At 43.7% G+C, this 17,171-nt stretch overlaps 1 protein-coding gene across 2 annotated transcripts in view; it reads right to left on the bottom strand.

Moving 5' to 3' along the window:
- tmem121ab (transmembrane protein 121Ab) overlaps positions 1-17,171 on the bottom strand; it is a 53,742-nt gene that overhangs the window by 6,386 nt on the left and 30,185 nt on the right. The window contains exon 1 of one of the 2 annotated variants that reach the window (XM_020056123.2): positions 3,349-3,433. The exons of the other annotated variant lie outside the window; for it this stretch is intronic. The gene's annotated coding sequence lies outside the window, so the exon portion shown is untranslated. Of the gene's footprint in view, positions 1-3,348; positions 3,434-17,171 lie in introns of those variants that run through there. 2 annotated transcript variants of the gene reach the window in all.

The raw sequence follows: 17,171 nt of genomic DNA, 5'->3' as shown, positions 1-17,171 counted from the left end.
GGGAATCCAAAAAGGTCAGGCAAAAATACAGGAGGGGTCAGACAAGAGGCTTCATCAAAAATTAGGCTGAATATAAAAACTAGAGTCAAAGACTACAGTGCAGTTAAAGAATCAGGCTTGTAATTAGAGTCTAAGATAAACTGTCAAATACAGGTTCAAATACATTGCTCAAAAAAATAAAGGAACACAATCATCACAGTATACCAAATCAATTAAACACCAAGTTAATTATCTTCAGGGATATCAATCTGTCCAGTTAGGAAACATAAGCGATTGTGAATCAGTGTCACTTGTTTTGGTGCAAATTAAAGTGACAACAGATGCACAGGAGAGGCAACAGCAAGACAACCCCCAAAAAGGGAATATTTTTGCTCACTCCTTATCTTTCCTGACTGATTCTTCTCTAGTTTTGTGTTTTGCTAGTGTCCTAGTCACTACTGGTAGCATGAGGCGGCACCTGCTGTCCATTCAGTTTCCACAGGTAGTCCAGCTCCTCCATGATGGCACATCCATACTTGCCATCCCATGGTTTGCTGTGTCTCCCAGTACAGTCTCAAGAGCATGTAGGAGATACCAGGAGACCGCGTTACAGGAGGAGAGCTGGACAGGGCCGTAGAAGGGCATCAACCCAACAGCAGGACCGGTATCTGCCCATTTGTGCAAGAAGGAACAGGAGGCACACTACCAGAGCCCTACATAATGACCTCGAGCGGGCTACTGGTGTGCATGTTTCTGACCAAACTGTCAGAAACATTCTCTAGGAGGGTGGCATGAGGGCCTGACGTCCTCTAGTGGGACCTGTGCTCACAGCCCAGCACCGTGCAGCTCGATTGGCATTCGCCAGAGAACACCAGAATTGGCTGGTCCGCCATTGGCGCCCCGTTCTCTTCATAGATGGGAGCAGGTTCACACTGAGCACATGTGACAGACATGAAAGAATCTAGAGATGCCATGTTGAACGTTATGCTGCCTGCAACATCATCCAGCATGACCAGTTTGGTGGTGGGTCTTTGATGGGGAGGCATATCCTTGGAGGGTCGCACAGACCCCCACGTGTTAGCCAACAGTACCCTGACTGTTGTTAAGTACTGGGATTAAATCCTCAGACCCATCATCAGACCTTTTGCTGGTGCAGTGGGCCCTGGGTTCCTCCTGGTGCAAGACAATGCTTGGCCTCATGTGGCCAGAGTATGTAGGTAACTCCTAGATGATGAAAGCATTGATGCCATTGATTGGCCCTCACGTTCCCCAGACCTGAATCCGGTTGAGAACCTCTACATCCGAAGACACCAAGTAGCACCACAGACTGTCCAGGAGCTTACTGATGCTTTGATCCAGGTCTGGGAGGAGATCACCCTGGACACCATCTGCCATCTCATCAGGAGCGTGCCCAGATGTTGTTGGGAGTGCATACAGGCACGTGGGGGCCATATACACTACTGAGTCACATTACGAGTTGCCATGATGAAATTCCTACAAGTTGGAACAGTCTGTGATTTCAATTGATTACTTAGATTTCCGGTGTGAGTTTCAATTCAGCTCTCAGTCGTTGGGTATTTTGGTTTCCACTGACCGTTGTTACGTCATTTTGTTCTCAACAAATGACACAATGTACAGTTAAGATTTAGATTTTTTTATATATTTCCTTCATCAAGACCCCATGTGCGATTTAAGTGTTCCCTTCATTTTTTGGAGGAGTGTATATAAAGTACTTAAAAAAGACTTAGTATAGTCATGTCAGAATAAACTCAATACTCACAAAGAAAATGTAAACAAGGACCAAACGAAATAGGCAAGAGATTAGCGGACCAGGTGGTGCAAAAAAAACGGTGAACTGAATGAAGGTTGATGAGGGGTGTGGTTAAACAAAAGAACAAAAGACACTAAACAGACTACGAGAAATAACAAAAATAGAAAACATAGGACCTTACAGTAGAACACATTTCTGAAAAAAACTTTTTGTCATCTTGCCTACTAATTTGAACAGCCTGCTCGTTTTTGAGCCAGAAGCTTGTTAATGTCTCCTTGCTTGTGTTTGATGCTGCCTAATAGACCTCCTGTTTGGGATGTGCTTGTTTACAATAACCTACTGAAAAAAAGAACAAAATCTCCATTTAGACTGCCTGTCTCACTTGCTTTTGTTTGATGTTCTGCCAAAATAGACTGGCTGTTCATGTCCTGCTTGTGTTTACACAATCTAACTGTGACAAGAGTTTAAGGGATTGTCTTCCTTCCTAGCCAATGTTTGCAATGATGATGAAATAGTAACATTAAATCACAATTTGGACCGCTTGTCTGTCTCTGTTTATTATGCTGCCGAAATGGACTGCTTGTTTGTGTCGTATGTTTACTTTCATAATCCTACTGTAACAAGTTACACGGTATGTTGAGCACTAGTCTACACCTTGTAGAAAAATGCTGGCCTGTTCTTCGCCGCTGGGTCTGGGAAATGATGACTATCTCCTCTGTGGTACCACGTCTGCGCTAACTATTGCGCGAGAAAAGTCTACACAAAATCTGCATGGGCAGCCAGTCTGATGAGGAAAACGTGGTAAGGAATACACAATGGATCGGAAAAGCATTGTAGGGGTTTTAAGAGCTGGCACCGAGGGCCTAGTTTGGTAATCCTATCAAGTGTTTGAATATTTAAAACCTATTATGTAGAACAGGGCCTAAGTGAGTGATTACATTTATAAGATGTTGATTAATTGACTGATTAGGTGACGGCTGTGGATCATTACCATGCTATAAGGAACAGCTCGCACACAAGTCACATCATTTGACTGTTATTAATTATAAACGTTGTCAGAGATTGTTTGCCTAATGAATGGATTAGAGTCTATACGTTAGCGATAACATGAGCCCCCGTAAACTGTCTGGTTTAGTCATTTGGGAATACCGACATAAGCCATACATTTTGGGAATCAAAAATGTTTTCAGTCTATTGATACTACATAGTGTAGCACATGATACAATTTTGGCACCAATGGATGATTGTTAATCTGCTCTGTCACTTTGGCTGTGAAATCGCCTTAGTTGGCGGAAATGTGGAGTGAAGTGCGTTGCGGCCTTTTGCATATCAATTCTATTAGCACATCTGTAATGTCTAGCTCATCCACTGCAGATCCGCTTTGGGGCTTTGCATAGAGCTAGGAGAAATAGAACAGACATTCCGGGATGAAGACCCATTATGTGTACTTGCCTCCATACTGTTTGTAGTATTTTCCATGTTTGCCAAATTAACATATATCCCCTTGGGAATGTATATGCTATCTATTTCCTATATATGACATTGTCTCTCAGAATACACAACAACACTTCCAATGCCACAATATCTATTTTACCTACTTTATTTCTATGACAGCCATTTTCTCCTTATCTAGTTGTTGCTGTGGACATCTAGGGTCCTATCCCGACTCTCCCTCAGGCCTTGCTATGTATCACACCAAGCATGGGGGGGACGGGGGCTGCAGGCAGTGGCTGTAATGCACCAATTTGTTGCTTTGCCAACAGCTGTAAAACACCACAGCCCGGAGAAGGGAAGAGAGCACAGGTGTAAAATGGAACGAGGGAGAACGTAAGTGCTATGGTTGATCAGAGCTCTAACTGATACAGTAACCATGTACATTCAACCAACACTGAACATCACAGGCCTAAAACAAAGGATTTACAGGTAACTTATTTACCCCCCAAAATTTGAGAATACGGTTTTCTTTGCTTTTATGTTATATTAGTGTGCTGTCTTAGTTCTCACTTTTCGTGTGACCTCTTGGTTGTTTGACGGATATGTTAGCTATCTGTCCAAGGGCATTGACATCATTAAAAACAACTAGCGGTGTCCACTGAAGTCGTAATCGTTCTTTAATCAAGTTTGTCTGGTGAACTTATGCCTTGAGATGAAAGGGTGTACAACTGCACCTTAGCAACTCATTTCTCATTTCTCCGAGGTGAGATGTTTATGCTCTTGGGAAGGCGCATTGTTATTCATTAAAACATTAAATAACTTTTCCACAGTGCGTGGTTCGGCTACACCTCTTAACCAGCTTCCGCCTCTCACTCAAAATACCTCAGGTCGATTATACACTGTGTTCGCTTCAGTGTTCGATTTAATACCATGGTTTACTACTTTACTTCAATGTCAAATCCTGCAGTGGGGGGACAGCTTGGATTTGCTGTGACTGCGGAGCGGCAGGGATACGGTCTGTTTTGTCAGATATTTACGTCTGGCTGTCTTCATTAGTCTCCAGAATAAGATCCATATGCCGGCTTGGCTCTCCGCCGTCGCTGTCCCTCCCAGCAGGTGCTTTCTGACTCAGACGTCCTTTTGTGTTGGAGTTTGAGCAGGCAACGCTTTGACGGTTCTGCTGAGGGGTGGCAGATTGCCTCAGACCCTCCCATTAGAAAAGAGTGAAACTCCACGCACATCCCACTGCGCCCTGTTAGAAGGCTGCTGACAGGATGGTTATCGTTGGGTCACGTCTCTCGCGCATCCGTCTCCATCACTTTCCAATAGCTAGCTGGAACCGCATGCTGTCGCTATGATCACGCGCACGACATTGGTCTCGCAGTAAAGCGTCACAGCCCAACGGTGTGAGTTTGACGATTATACCACCTGCTACGATCAATCATCACAGGCATGTTCATCAGACCGGGTTTAAATAGTATTTGAGCACTTGATCGAGTTTGTCTGTAGAGCCTTTTTGGGCACTTTTTTGTCAGTCTTCCATTGGCTCGGTTACACCAGGACCAAATCTTAAGTACATCAGAGAAAATAAATACTATCTTGTGACAATGTCATTACCCCTAATGCATTCCGGTACATTTAGGACTCAACATAGATTTTGTTTCTCCAATCTATTGACTTAACATCTACAAACTGCAGGACTCTGTTTCACTCATGGTACTTGCTCCCAATGCATAATAATTCCAAATGTATATTAATTTAATGGCTGGAGGTAGGTGTCGGAATTGCCTGCTATCTATCATTTTTGTTATCATTATTTTTTCTTATTTTTTTTATTCAGTCCTTTTATGAGGGGGAAAATCAGAAGTCATCTCCTGCAATTTCATGCAAGTCTTGGGTGTTTCACATGGACAGAACACAGCGTTCAGCTGTTACGCCACATCTTAAAACCCCATTCTTCTCTCAGTTGCTTTAGATTATTAGTGTGGTATCTCAGCATAATTTAGCAATAATTGCTAGTGAGATTGTGGTGGTCTAGAATACTGAATAGACCAACGTTTGAATAAAGAGGCATTGTGGTGTTTGTAGCTGTGGCTAAGCTTACTTTAGCATCCAATTACAGTCGATTTAGGTTGAGGCTCCCTCTGTGAAACTCTCATGTTGCATTTTCAAAGAGTTTGAGCATTTCAATGCACTCCCCTCTGATCAGGACTGTGTAATTGAATTTAAATGCTTTTTCTTTTAAAACGATTGCAGAAATAGTATCAAACGTGATCCCAATAAATATATTGAACATGACATGCTTTGACTGCACAAAAAGGACTCTCCTAGGTTACATTATGTCAAAAGGCCCTCAACTGTCTCTCAGTCAACTCAGTCTCAACAGGAAGAGACGGTGGTTTTCTCCTTCCTTGTCATCATCAGGCTTAACATGTAAATACCCTCAAATGTTATTCAGAAAGGTAATGGAAAGGACCAGATTGAACCATGCTAATGTGAATCATCAAGGGAAAAATCTGACAAAAGTCTGACATCACATTTCTCTGGTATGATATGCCACTACAGGGGAAGAACAAACCTACTACTCATTGGGGCCAACTCCTTGCAAGAAGAGAATGACAATGTCGTCAGTGTGAATTTCTGGGGGACGTAAAGGGTGCTGAGACACTTTGAATGCCAAACATAATAATAGCAATACCATTTTAATAATTTCCATTTTAATGTTTACTGCAACTTTGGACAATTTTTTTGGCACAATGTGGAAAAGTGGCAGTGGGAGTTATCAGCTGGCTGCACTTGAATAACGTTTATCTCACGCACCTCACTCCATAAGCGTGCTGACAGGACTATCTGGTGAAGTGCCTTACCACTGTCGAGCTGGACAGTGTGCGGATACACATTTTGAGGTTGTCTGACAGACTGCCTAATCAGAATAGCATCTGGTTCTCAGACACCGTTGCCAAAATGCTTTGCCCAATAGCCTGGGAATTCGATTGGAATTGCACAGACACAAACGCTCATGGAACTGAAAGTTGCGACAAACATATTTTAACAGCGGAATTTCCTTCCAGCGTTTGTGTGCATTCACACTTTCCCGACAACACAAATATTGTTCGCTGGTGATTTGGAGCAGTCGTCCCATCCTATGTGGAGGTAATCTTTCGGTTATTAGGCCTGGGCTTCTTGACCTCTATTGTCAGATGCTAGTGGGGATCCCCAAACCTAGCTCTTTGGAGACTGTGGGTGTACATGTTGTTCTTTTTTTCTTCAATGTATATACCTATTATCTTGCAGACTGAAGAAAAAAAAAAAACATATTTCATTAAATATTCATTGAATATCTTCCTTTGAATGTTTGCCTTGAGTGATCAATGGTTTGGTTGGTGTTCTGAATTCAATTTACAGTAATATAACAGTATACCCAATAGCTGAGGGAGACCTACATCATTTTGAGTTCTGCAGTCTGATCTGTGGTAGTTATAATTCAGCACTGTCAGCGATAAAGCCCCTGCCTTCTGCACCTGAGGAAGGCTAACATAAACACTTTTAGTTACTTACATGACGATGTGAGAATAAATGAAAAAGCAGATCACTATTGAATTCCCTCTAACATTACTACAGAGGTCACATCTTCACACATGACACTTGTGAGTCGCCCAATATTGTTTCAAAGGTTCTTTTTGGAGACGTTTGGTTTTTAATAAAGACCTTTCAGAATTTGGAAAGTAATTAGTATAAAACTCATTAGCCTATGTTATTATTGGGATGTGGCCAGATTCTAGCAGATTTGAGCGCCAGTATTTTATTGCTGAGGCTATTGTCTTATGTGTTAGTGCACGAATATGTCGGATTACTTGAAACAGCTCCAAGAGTAATTTGGCGACATTACACTGTGAGAACAGTGAAGAAAGGCTTCCCCGGTGTTGTGGCCCAATGCACTCCCCTTCATGTTTAATAGAGTGAGATTTGATCTGATCAACAATGAAAAACAAAGCAAACGTTTGCTAAGTAAACCTTTGTAAAGTACTTAAATGTAGTTAATTCGAATTTCTACCCAAGCTTTTGGGTAAGTAATGACACAAACAGGTGAGGCAATGTGACAAGCTTTAAAATAAAGAGCATATTCAACATGAAATAAAGATACATAACTGTGTTTAAACAATTATTCCTGTGCAACGCCACTTCTCTTCCTGTTTACAATCTCATATTGCATGCTCTACTTCATTATTTTGTCATTGCTTATTATCTGTTTTAGTTTCCCTCAAACCTTTTTCGTGTCAGAGACTAGCGAATTATTGGCCCGTTCCTTATGGTCAATAAATGATATGATATTGACCCTAGCCTTTTCATTAAAACGAATACCCTAACAACACAATTAATTGTTTAACATAACCAAAACATGGTCCAACAAGCAATTCCATAGTTTTTTAAACACACCTAAATATGTAAAAGTATGTAAAACTAATCTGAAGGATTTTGGTATATGGTTTTTAGTGACAAGATGGTATTGGGAAGACAGTGAAGTAAAAATATCAGGTGAAAATATATCAGTGAAAAAACCAGGCAAGATCATCAAGTCATATCAAATGTTTTTAAAAGAAGCCATGCATTGTTTTGAATTTGAATTCCTTACATAACATTTCTATTTCCTTTCTATAAAATATTTCAGGCGCGCAAAACAATAGTCCTGAACATCAAATATATACCCGTTAAGTGATTCATTCCCAGTTCACACACAAGGAACCACAGGCAACAAACTCGATGAAGGACACTCAGCTAGAACTGGCTCACTTCCTTGATGAATTCTAAAGTTTACAGAAACATCTTCTCAGACATCAAAGTGCCTCAACTGATGGCGTTTCATTACGCAGAAGAACAATCCATAGCACATTGCCATAGACGCCAAGGAGTTTTTCAAGGACAAAAAGTTTTTGACGTGCCAATTCCATCACCCAACCTGAATCAAAATGAGAATGCTTTTGACACGCTGAAGGCGAGACTGGAGCCCAACAGAAAATGAAAAATGCAATGTAAAAGGGGGGTATGCTGTAATTATAGCAACATGCTGTAATAGAAATGGTTTGGCTATAAAAAGAATTTGCTCAAATGCCTTAATTACTTCCATTGATGTTTTTGCTAGTTGTTGCTGAAGTTAACAGACTTTTGAAATGGTTGTTTAAAGAAAAACTATTATCCCTGGTTCAGTTATCTGTGCCCCCAGTCTACTTAGACCACTCACAGGATGAGGAACCCTCTAACATCAAGTTTAAAGTGAAATTCCTCCTTTTAAGTGGAATCTCCCTCAGTGAGAGTTAGAAACTTAATTGATTTCGCCTGAGAAAAACACGACCTGTTTTTCTCTCTCTATACCCCTCTCACCCTCAGTCTCCAGTCTCTCACTCTTTTCAGACTGCTGCCGTTTCTTCTCTCGCTCCCTGGGGGATTGCCGTCTGACTTCATTCTAGGCACGTTGCATGGTATTCTGGGTATCATTGTTGACTTGCATTATCGAAAGAAAACTACTCTCGAAAGACACAACCCCAAGACCTACCACATCAAATGATGCCGTAATGAGGATTACGGATTTAAACGCTGTAATTATTATCTCTTTAAAAAGACCCTTTAAAAGTTGAGTCGCGTTGTAGCTCATAAGTCAGGCTGCCTGCGGTTCCACCCTCAGATACACACACACACACACACACTTACACGCTCTTATTCTTCCTCTCCCCTATGGCCTCCTTAAGACCGATGTGTAGTGGAGGGTGAAGGGGATAGAGCAGTCACTTTCATGCATTGGGTTGAGGTGAAGGGATAGCAGAGGAGGAGCGGAGGAAGATAGAAAGGGAGGGAGCCCGAGAGAGTGGAAGATACTTTGGGAGTGAAGGAGTAACAAAGATGAGGTAGGGAGAGAGAGAGAGAGGAATATGTTGTGGGAGGGACAAAAAGATGAGGTAGAGAGAGCGGGAGAGAAAGAGAAATACTGAGGGAGGGGTAGCAGGAGAGGGAGTGGAAGAACCAGAGTGATAAAGAGAAAAGAGAAAGAATGGTCTGAGCATATATAAAGCGAAGGCGAGGGAGGGAATCTCTCAAACTGATTGAGTGAATGAAAAGTGATAAGCAGACACCCTCAAGCCAGCCATCCGACAGGGAGAATCTAAAGCACAGCCGTAATGAACCAGCCTCACGACGGTCCCGGAAAGCTTCCTAAAGCCAACCAGAATGAACTGCCATTTTTTTCCCACAGAGACAGATGAAGGAAGAAGAAGCATGTGAATGTGTCAGACATGTCTTCCTACCCCTTTGTGTTATTCATTATGATATTTAGCATGTCGCCGTGTGAACTAATTCCATAACAAGAGTTTTGACAAAATGGGTCACACCCTTTGAAAGACACTCAATTGTTGCTCTCTCACTCCCCACAGCAACACCTGTGCTGTGCGATAATGAAATGGAAAACAATATTTCACTCAGGATTAGGCACTCATGTTTGCACAGTGACAAGATACTCTGTAACTGGCCGATGTTGACTTCCAAAGCAGCCGGTTTTCCGGCTATAGGAATGAGAAAAGTAAACATTATGGAATTGCGTCAATCTCTACAGAGTGAGTCATTGTGTGTTTGTGTGTCATCTTATTCATGTGTACTATAGTCGTCGTAGTTGCACCAAGGACAATGTAGCGATACTCAATTTCGAAAAAAGCTATTTGCATGCAGAAGGATACAGTTCTATGCTTTTCAGAAGAAGAGCGTTCGAAAGGTGTATATGTCCTTTTTCATGAGATTATATTAAACAGATAATGGAAGTGTAGAAAGGAGCCTGTGTGGACCATCAATGCAGTTATGGGATGTACACAGAGTGTGGCCATTGTTACTTCCAGCAATGTTTTTCAGTGTTAATATTTGTCCTGTTGATTTGGGAGTTAAAATAACACTAATTGGTGTTAAAGATCCCCAGCGTTGATGTAGATGTTGATGCATCCTCTGTTGCTGGTAGATGTTCTTGTTTAAATACTTGGTTTAATGTTTTTGTATGCATATTGATTGGTTGATAAATCATTTGGTTAACAAAGATAAATTACAGACTGTTAATGTTTCTAACATTACCCATTCTGATAGCAGTAGTAGTTTATTTGAACCCATTACTGATGTTTTCTCAGCAGTCTCAGCAATCACTCTTTCCTATCCCGCATGCTGGTTGTGACTGATTAAAAGTCCAAATTGTTGAATATAGTTAAACAGTTTCACACCATTTCGTTGGTGTTTAACTACTGCCATTGAAATGTTTTGCCATGAAGTTTAATTAAAAAAATAAAAAGGGTTGTAGTTCATTTATGCCAAATGGCACAACAAGTGCTGTATTTTGCATGGTAAAACACAAAATGGCAGCTCAGTGGCAGCTCTCCCCACTGAGAAGAACGGACCTCCCCAGCCACTCTGCTACATGCAGATGGTAATTAAAGGGACTACCAAAGCAAAGCAGTCCCCACACAGACAGACGCCACGCACCAGCGACAGTCAGGGAGATCCAGCCAAGCTGTCTTACTGGTCTTCATCAGCCCCCCCTCCAGAGGGGCCCCTACCTGGGGAAAGGATAACAGAAAAGTATTTAACCCACACCCCACCCCTTTCACCTCACTGAACGAGAACGCTTGTCAGCTGTTGGATTGATGTCTGTGCTCTGTGCCTGATACTCTGGTCTGTGTGTAGTCGGTCTAGAAGCCAAAGTAATCAATCAGCTACCTACTTCCAGCCTGTTGTAGACTGCTGCCATGTTGAGCCGGAGGAAGAGCCTCCTCTACCTCATCTCCTTTGCCCTGACCTATATGTGACCTACCACACACCATACTGACTTAAACTCAACTTTCAGTTTGCCCCTTGATGCAATGCAGTTATTCAGGTGTCATGAAAGGTTAGTCGTTTCACCAACAGAAAGTGGAGGTGCCCATTTCAAGATGTTTTCCCCACAATTTTACTGTTCTCCTATTCCAAAATATTCATTTTCAGCAGTGTCTCAACTCTTCCCAATATGTTCACTCTGTCCCAGTGGGATGCGTGCAAGGGCTATCTAATGAACAGATTAAAAGCCAAAACGTAATTAAGAATTAGGGAAGCATCAAAAGAGTGTTTGGCTGTCGGGTGCTGCCAAAATGGGACTAAATCACTTGAAGTCATTAGGTTTTGTTTTTTCCACATTATTTTTCAGACAGCTCATAATTTCTAAGCAGAAGAACAGTCAGTTCAAAGAAGCTGCTATGTGCTAGTTCATTTGCAGTGTCTTTGTAATGGCCTTTGACAGAACGGGCCTCGTTTTAATTGCCTCCCACATTGACACGCAATTTAGTTTTTGCTAATTATAGGGTGCGATACTCATAAATTATTACCTGCTTCTAAGTGCCCTCTCTCTCGTTCTCTCTTGCTCTCTTCGCTCCCTCCATCATTTCTCTATCTGAAACGCACACGTACACACCCACGCAGGCAGACACACACACACACACACACTACATTTTAGTAATTTGACAGACGCTCTTATCCAGACCGGCTTACATACAGTGCACATATTTATCCTCAGCGTCTCCTTCTGAATGCTGCATTCGCATTGAGTCGAGTTGACGTAAAAAGCCATTCATAAATACATACATAGGCTTCTCGCTCTTCTCTTTCTGCTCTCTTCTCTTTCGCTCTCTCGTTCTCTGCATTCACTCTGATTCTAAAACCTTTGTCTAAAGCCTTCTGTTCCATATTATTCATCAGACATGACTCAAAATGGTCTCTCCAATCAGTAGATAACCAACTCTGTGGTCTGAAAGAAACTCTTTAGAAGGCTACACCGAGGTGTAAGGGGAAACTAAAGCAACACAACGGGAGCAGGCGAATAAGACAACTAGAGACAGTAGGAATAACTGGAGACATCCAATTATTGTGGCACCCAGCTGCTCTACTATACCGCTCCACCATGACATTTTGGTGCTGCTTGTTAGCAAACGAACGCATCGTCATGACGGCGCTCTATTCCCTATTTTCTGCTTTAAAGTATGGAATTCAAAACCCTTACATATTTATGCTTTTTTGGGGGGCGGGGGGCGGGGTGCAGGATAGGAACAGAAACAAGGGTACAGTGTGGAGGTATAGAAAAGCTTACGGCGACGGAACCGGGACCTGGAGCATGGTTAGAAATTAGAATTGTTATCCACTTGACCATACTGCCGTAGACTAGCTTTATTTAAGTCTAGCTTTATTTTACAGTTCCTGGAACTTCAACTGAACAGTTTCTTTGTGTTTGTGTCTCCATATTTGGATTGCTGTTGTTGTAGCATTATTTCTCCCAAGCTGTAACGCTAACGGGAGTAGTAAAGAGAAGAACCAAGAAGCTGCTATGAATTAAAGGAATCAGTCAACTCATGGACTTCACCTGTGCTTTGTGTACACACACACACACACACACACACAAACACACAAACACCACACACAGCTCTTACACACCTGCTCTTCAATGATGAGCATCCGTCGGGGAAAATGATCCAATTTATCAATTTTATCAATTTCTCCCCTTGACTGCACCCTCACTTTCCTCCCCGCTCACTAATGGCTTTTTTCTCATCTCAGAGAATATTCTAGAAAAGACAGATCTGCCTTTTTCATCTCACACTTTTTTGTTCAAAGTGGGAAAGGAAACATGTATGTACAAAAGACCCAGCTGACTGCAAACAATGACTCAGCCTCTTAATGTAGAGCAAGCACCTACAGTGAGGGAAAAAAGTATTTGATCCCCTGCTGATTTTGTATGTTTCCCCACTGACAAAGAAATTATTAGTCTATAATACATTTATTGAACAGTGAGAGGCAGAATAACAAAAAAATTATGTAAAAAATGTATTTGCATTTAAATGAGTGAAATTATTATTCAACCCCTCTGCAAAACATGACTTAGTACTTGGTGGCAAAACCCTCGTTGGCAATCACCGAGGTCAGATGTTTCTTGTATTTGGCCACCGGGTTTGCACACATCTCAGGAGGGATTTTGTCCCACTCCTCTTTGCAGATCTTCTCCAAGCCATTGAGGCTGACGTTTGGCAACTCAAACCTTTAAGCTCCCTCCACAGATTTTCTAGGGGATTAGGGTCTGGAGACTGGCTAGGCCACTCCAGGACCTTAATGTGCTTCTTCTTGAGCCACTACTTTGTTGCCTTGGCCATGTGTTTTGAGTCATTGTCATGTTGGAATACCCATCCACGATCCATTTTCAATGCCCTGGCTGAGGGAAGGAGGTTGTCACCCAAATTTGATGGTACATGGCCCCATCCATTGTCCCTTTTATGCTGTGAAGTTGTCCTGTCCCCTTAACAGAAAAACACCCCCAAAGCATAATGTTTCCACCTCCATGTTTGACGGTGGGGATGGTGTTGGGGTCACAGGCAGCATTCCTCCTCCTCCAAACACAAGTTGAGCTGATGCCAAAGAGCTCGATTTTGGTCTCATCTGACCACAACACTTTCACCCAGTTCTCGTCTGAATCATTCAAATATTCATTGGGAAACTTCAGACAGGCCTGTACATGTGCTTTCTTGAGCAGGGTGACCTTCAGGATTTCAGTCCTGCATGGCATAGTGTGTTACCAATAGTTTTCTTGGTGACTATGGTCCCAGCTGCCTTGAGATCATTGACCTCAACAGTCGCATCAGTTTTCTGTCTGGGTCATTCATCTGTGGTCCACTCTGTTATAAGTAACTCAACTGATGGATCCCTCATATCGGAAATTAAGCACTAGGCTGGTAGATGTATGGACTGAACACATTCTAACATAGCATGTATGATATACCTACACCTAGTGTGTCATAATGCCCTATCAGTTCTATATTGTGAAGCTTTGCCCATAGGGGCTTCGCTCCTATTGGTTTACCCCTCTGCCAATACCATCTGCCCCATGGCTATAAAAGAGGTTGTCACACTCTACTCAGTCTACCTTGTATGTTCACGAGAAAGGTTTAATATGCAGTCTTTGGTGATTCCCACTAAGCCAAGGATGGCTTCACCATCTTCGACCGCTGGAGCGGTCCCTGCTACCCCGGCCGCTGACTTTCCTGTTGGCATGCTGGTGTAGTGAGCTCAACGCGGCGGTCGACGCGCACACACTGTGCTGTGCGTGTTTGGGACCTCTGCATGCTTACAACCTTTACAGTTGAGGATGGACAGGCTGGCGTACTTCACCAAGGAGGTCCCTCTCGCTGACGTCCTCTCTCTCCTCTCTGAAGAGGACTCCTTTCAGGAGTTGGGGTCAGAGGATGAGGTTACCAGCCACGACTCCGTCCACCTCCGGAACTGTTCTCCCCTGCTCGGCTGAGCGGGTGCGGAGTTGTTCAGACTCTTCCTCTTCAGAGGATGAGGTCGCCCCCCTGAAGGACAAGAGTGTCAACCCCCTGGCGGTGAAGGAGGACTTCTTTGCTGCCATCTCCGCTGCTGCCCAGCACCTGCGCAATCCGATGCGGGTGCCCGCTGTGATGCCGACTGTGGCTGTGGTTGGTGACTCTGGAAAACTGGAAAAAGACCGCTCCTCAGCCCAGTCGACTGGTGGTATTTCTGGGGCTCCAGATATCCACAGTGTCTATGAGGACCTAGCATACTGGAGAGACCCGCGCACTCTACTACGTGGGGTTCCCATGGGCAGGATGTCGGTTCGGGTCCCGGTGTTTACGGACGCGTCCCTGAAGGGGCTGGGGCAGGACGTGCCATGTCATGCCCCTCCACCTGTTGGCGGTGCAGATATGGGAATGGGCACAGGTGCACCTCAGGTCTCTGAGGGCCCTTCACATTCCCGGAGAGCTCAATGTGGGCACGGACTTGCTGTCTCGGGGAGGTCCCCAGGACGATGAGTGGCGTCTTCATCCCGACATTGTAGTTGAGGTCTAGAGACGTTTCGGGAAGGCACAGGTGGATCTTTTCTTGTCCCGGGAGGACGTGCTGCCCCCTGTGGTTTTCTCTTTGTGTGTAGGACAGGCCTCCGTTGGGCGTGGACACGTTGGCTCATTGAGGACTGATTGAGGAGGTAGTCGCAACCATTCAAGGTGCGAGGGCGGCCTCCACGTCAGCTAGCTATGCTCCATGAAGATGGTATTGTGGGCGTTTTCTCCCCCTCTCCAAGGTGGGCCAGCGTCTGTCTCACTGGTTGTGTGAGGCGATTGATCTGGCCTACAAGTTACGTGGCACTCCCACGCCCAGGGGGTTTGGGGCGCACTCCAAACGTGGGGTGGTGGCCTCGGCCTCCCTGTTTAGGGGCGTGGAGGACATCTGTATTACTGCGTCTTGGGGGACACCGTCGCCTTTTGTCTGTGCTCAGATGTGGCTGAGGCTGGAGTGTGAATTGATGTCCGTTGAGTGGTGGGGATGGTGCATTTGACATGATTCCATCCGATGCTCTGGTTTGCCTGTGTGTTTTTTGGTTGAGCGGCATGGAAATGGCTCGGTGGCATGGTTGGTATTCTGTGCTTGAGCCATCCTGTTGGACACTTGAGGTGGGCGACCGGCAGGGAGTACATCTTGGGCTCGCTCGCTTTGCCCTAAACCAATAGGAGCGAAGCCCCTATGGGCAAAGCTTCACGATATAGAACGATAGTTACTTTCGTAACTCCAGTTCTATGAGTGGAGCATTGCCCATAGGGTTCATGCCGTGACCGGTCTCTGGCTGCTTTTCTCGTGAAGAAATGTATGTCGGGAGACTGAGCAGAGTGTGACAACTTCTTTCATAGCCATGGGGCAGATGGCCATGAGAAGTGTGATTTGCATATTTAAATTTTCAGTGCCTGCCTATTGGCAGAGGGGTAAACCAGTAGGAGTGAAGCCCCTATGGGCGACGCTCCACTCATAGAACTGGAGTTACGAAAGTAACTATCGTTCATTGTGAGTCAGTTTTTGGTCCAAAATGCACATTATTCCTCATATAGTGCACTACTATTGAGCACAGCCCTATTGAGCAGGGACTAAGTGATTACCAGGAATAGGGAGCTATTTTGGAGCCTGGTCTATGAGAGCTCTTCTGTGTCATCCAGCAAGATTAAAGCCATAAAACATTGCAGAGAAGCAGCGTGACATTTCAGCCAGGCAGTAAAACCTCTTGGTCTCGGATGCTATGCTGTTTCACACTGTACTGTAAATCCACTTTTTGCAGCAGGAGCTTATAGTCAAGTAGACATTTGCATGGACTTTAAACATGCTAATGTGAAGTTAAGGGACTGGAGAATTGTGTGTGTGTCTATGGCTGTGGTTCCATGTGTGTTGTGTGAATACATGTTTGGTGTATGAAATCATGTGTGGTGTGTGAAGACATGTTTGGTGTATGAATTCATGTGTGGTTTGTGAAGACATGTTTGGTGTATTCCTTCATGTGTGGTGTGTGAATACATGTTTGGTGTATGAATACATGTGTGGTGTGTGAATACATGTTTGGTGTGTAAATACATGTGTGGTGTGTGAATAAATGTTTGCTGTGTGAATGCATGTGTGGTGTGTGAATGCATGTGTGGTTTGCGAATACATGTTTGGTGTGTGAATACATGTGTGGTTTGTGAATACATGTTAGGTGTTTGAATACATGTGTGGTGTGTAAATAAATGTGTGGTGTGTGAATAAATGTTTGGTGTGTGAATACATGTTTGGTGTGTAAATACATGTGTGGTGTGTGAATAAATGTTTGGTGTGTGAATAAATGTTTGGTGTGTGAATACATGTGTGGTGTGTGAATACATGTGTGGGTGTATGCTTGAATATGTGTAATGCACATCCTTTATCTTTGTGTGTGTGCTTGTGCGTGCATGTGTGTGTATGTGTGCGTGTGTGCCCACGTCTGAGTCCCTGTTGCTGTGTGTGCCATCCGTCAAAAGAAAACTGAAGGGACAATGAATGACATTGACATGCGACAGCATTCGTACTCTTCCGTACCTCGCTCCCTCTCTCTGCTTCAGTCTCTCTCCCCCTTCTCTCTTCCCCTTGGCTCACT

This window comes from Esox lucius, chromosome 18, assembly GCF_011004845.1.
Source record: "Esox lucius isolate fEsoLuc1 chromosome 18, fEsoLuc1.pri, whole genome shotgun sequence".
In the NCBI taxonomy this organism is placed as follows: Eukaryota; Metazoa; Chordata; class Actinopteri; order Esociformes; family Esocidae; genus Esox; species Esox lucius.
The sequence above is the reverse complement of the archived record's forward strand: the minus strand, read 5'-3'. Positions and strand labels throughout refer to the sequence as shown.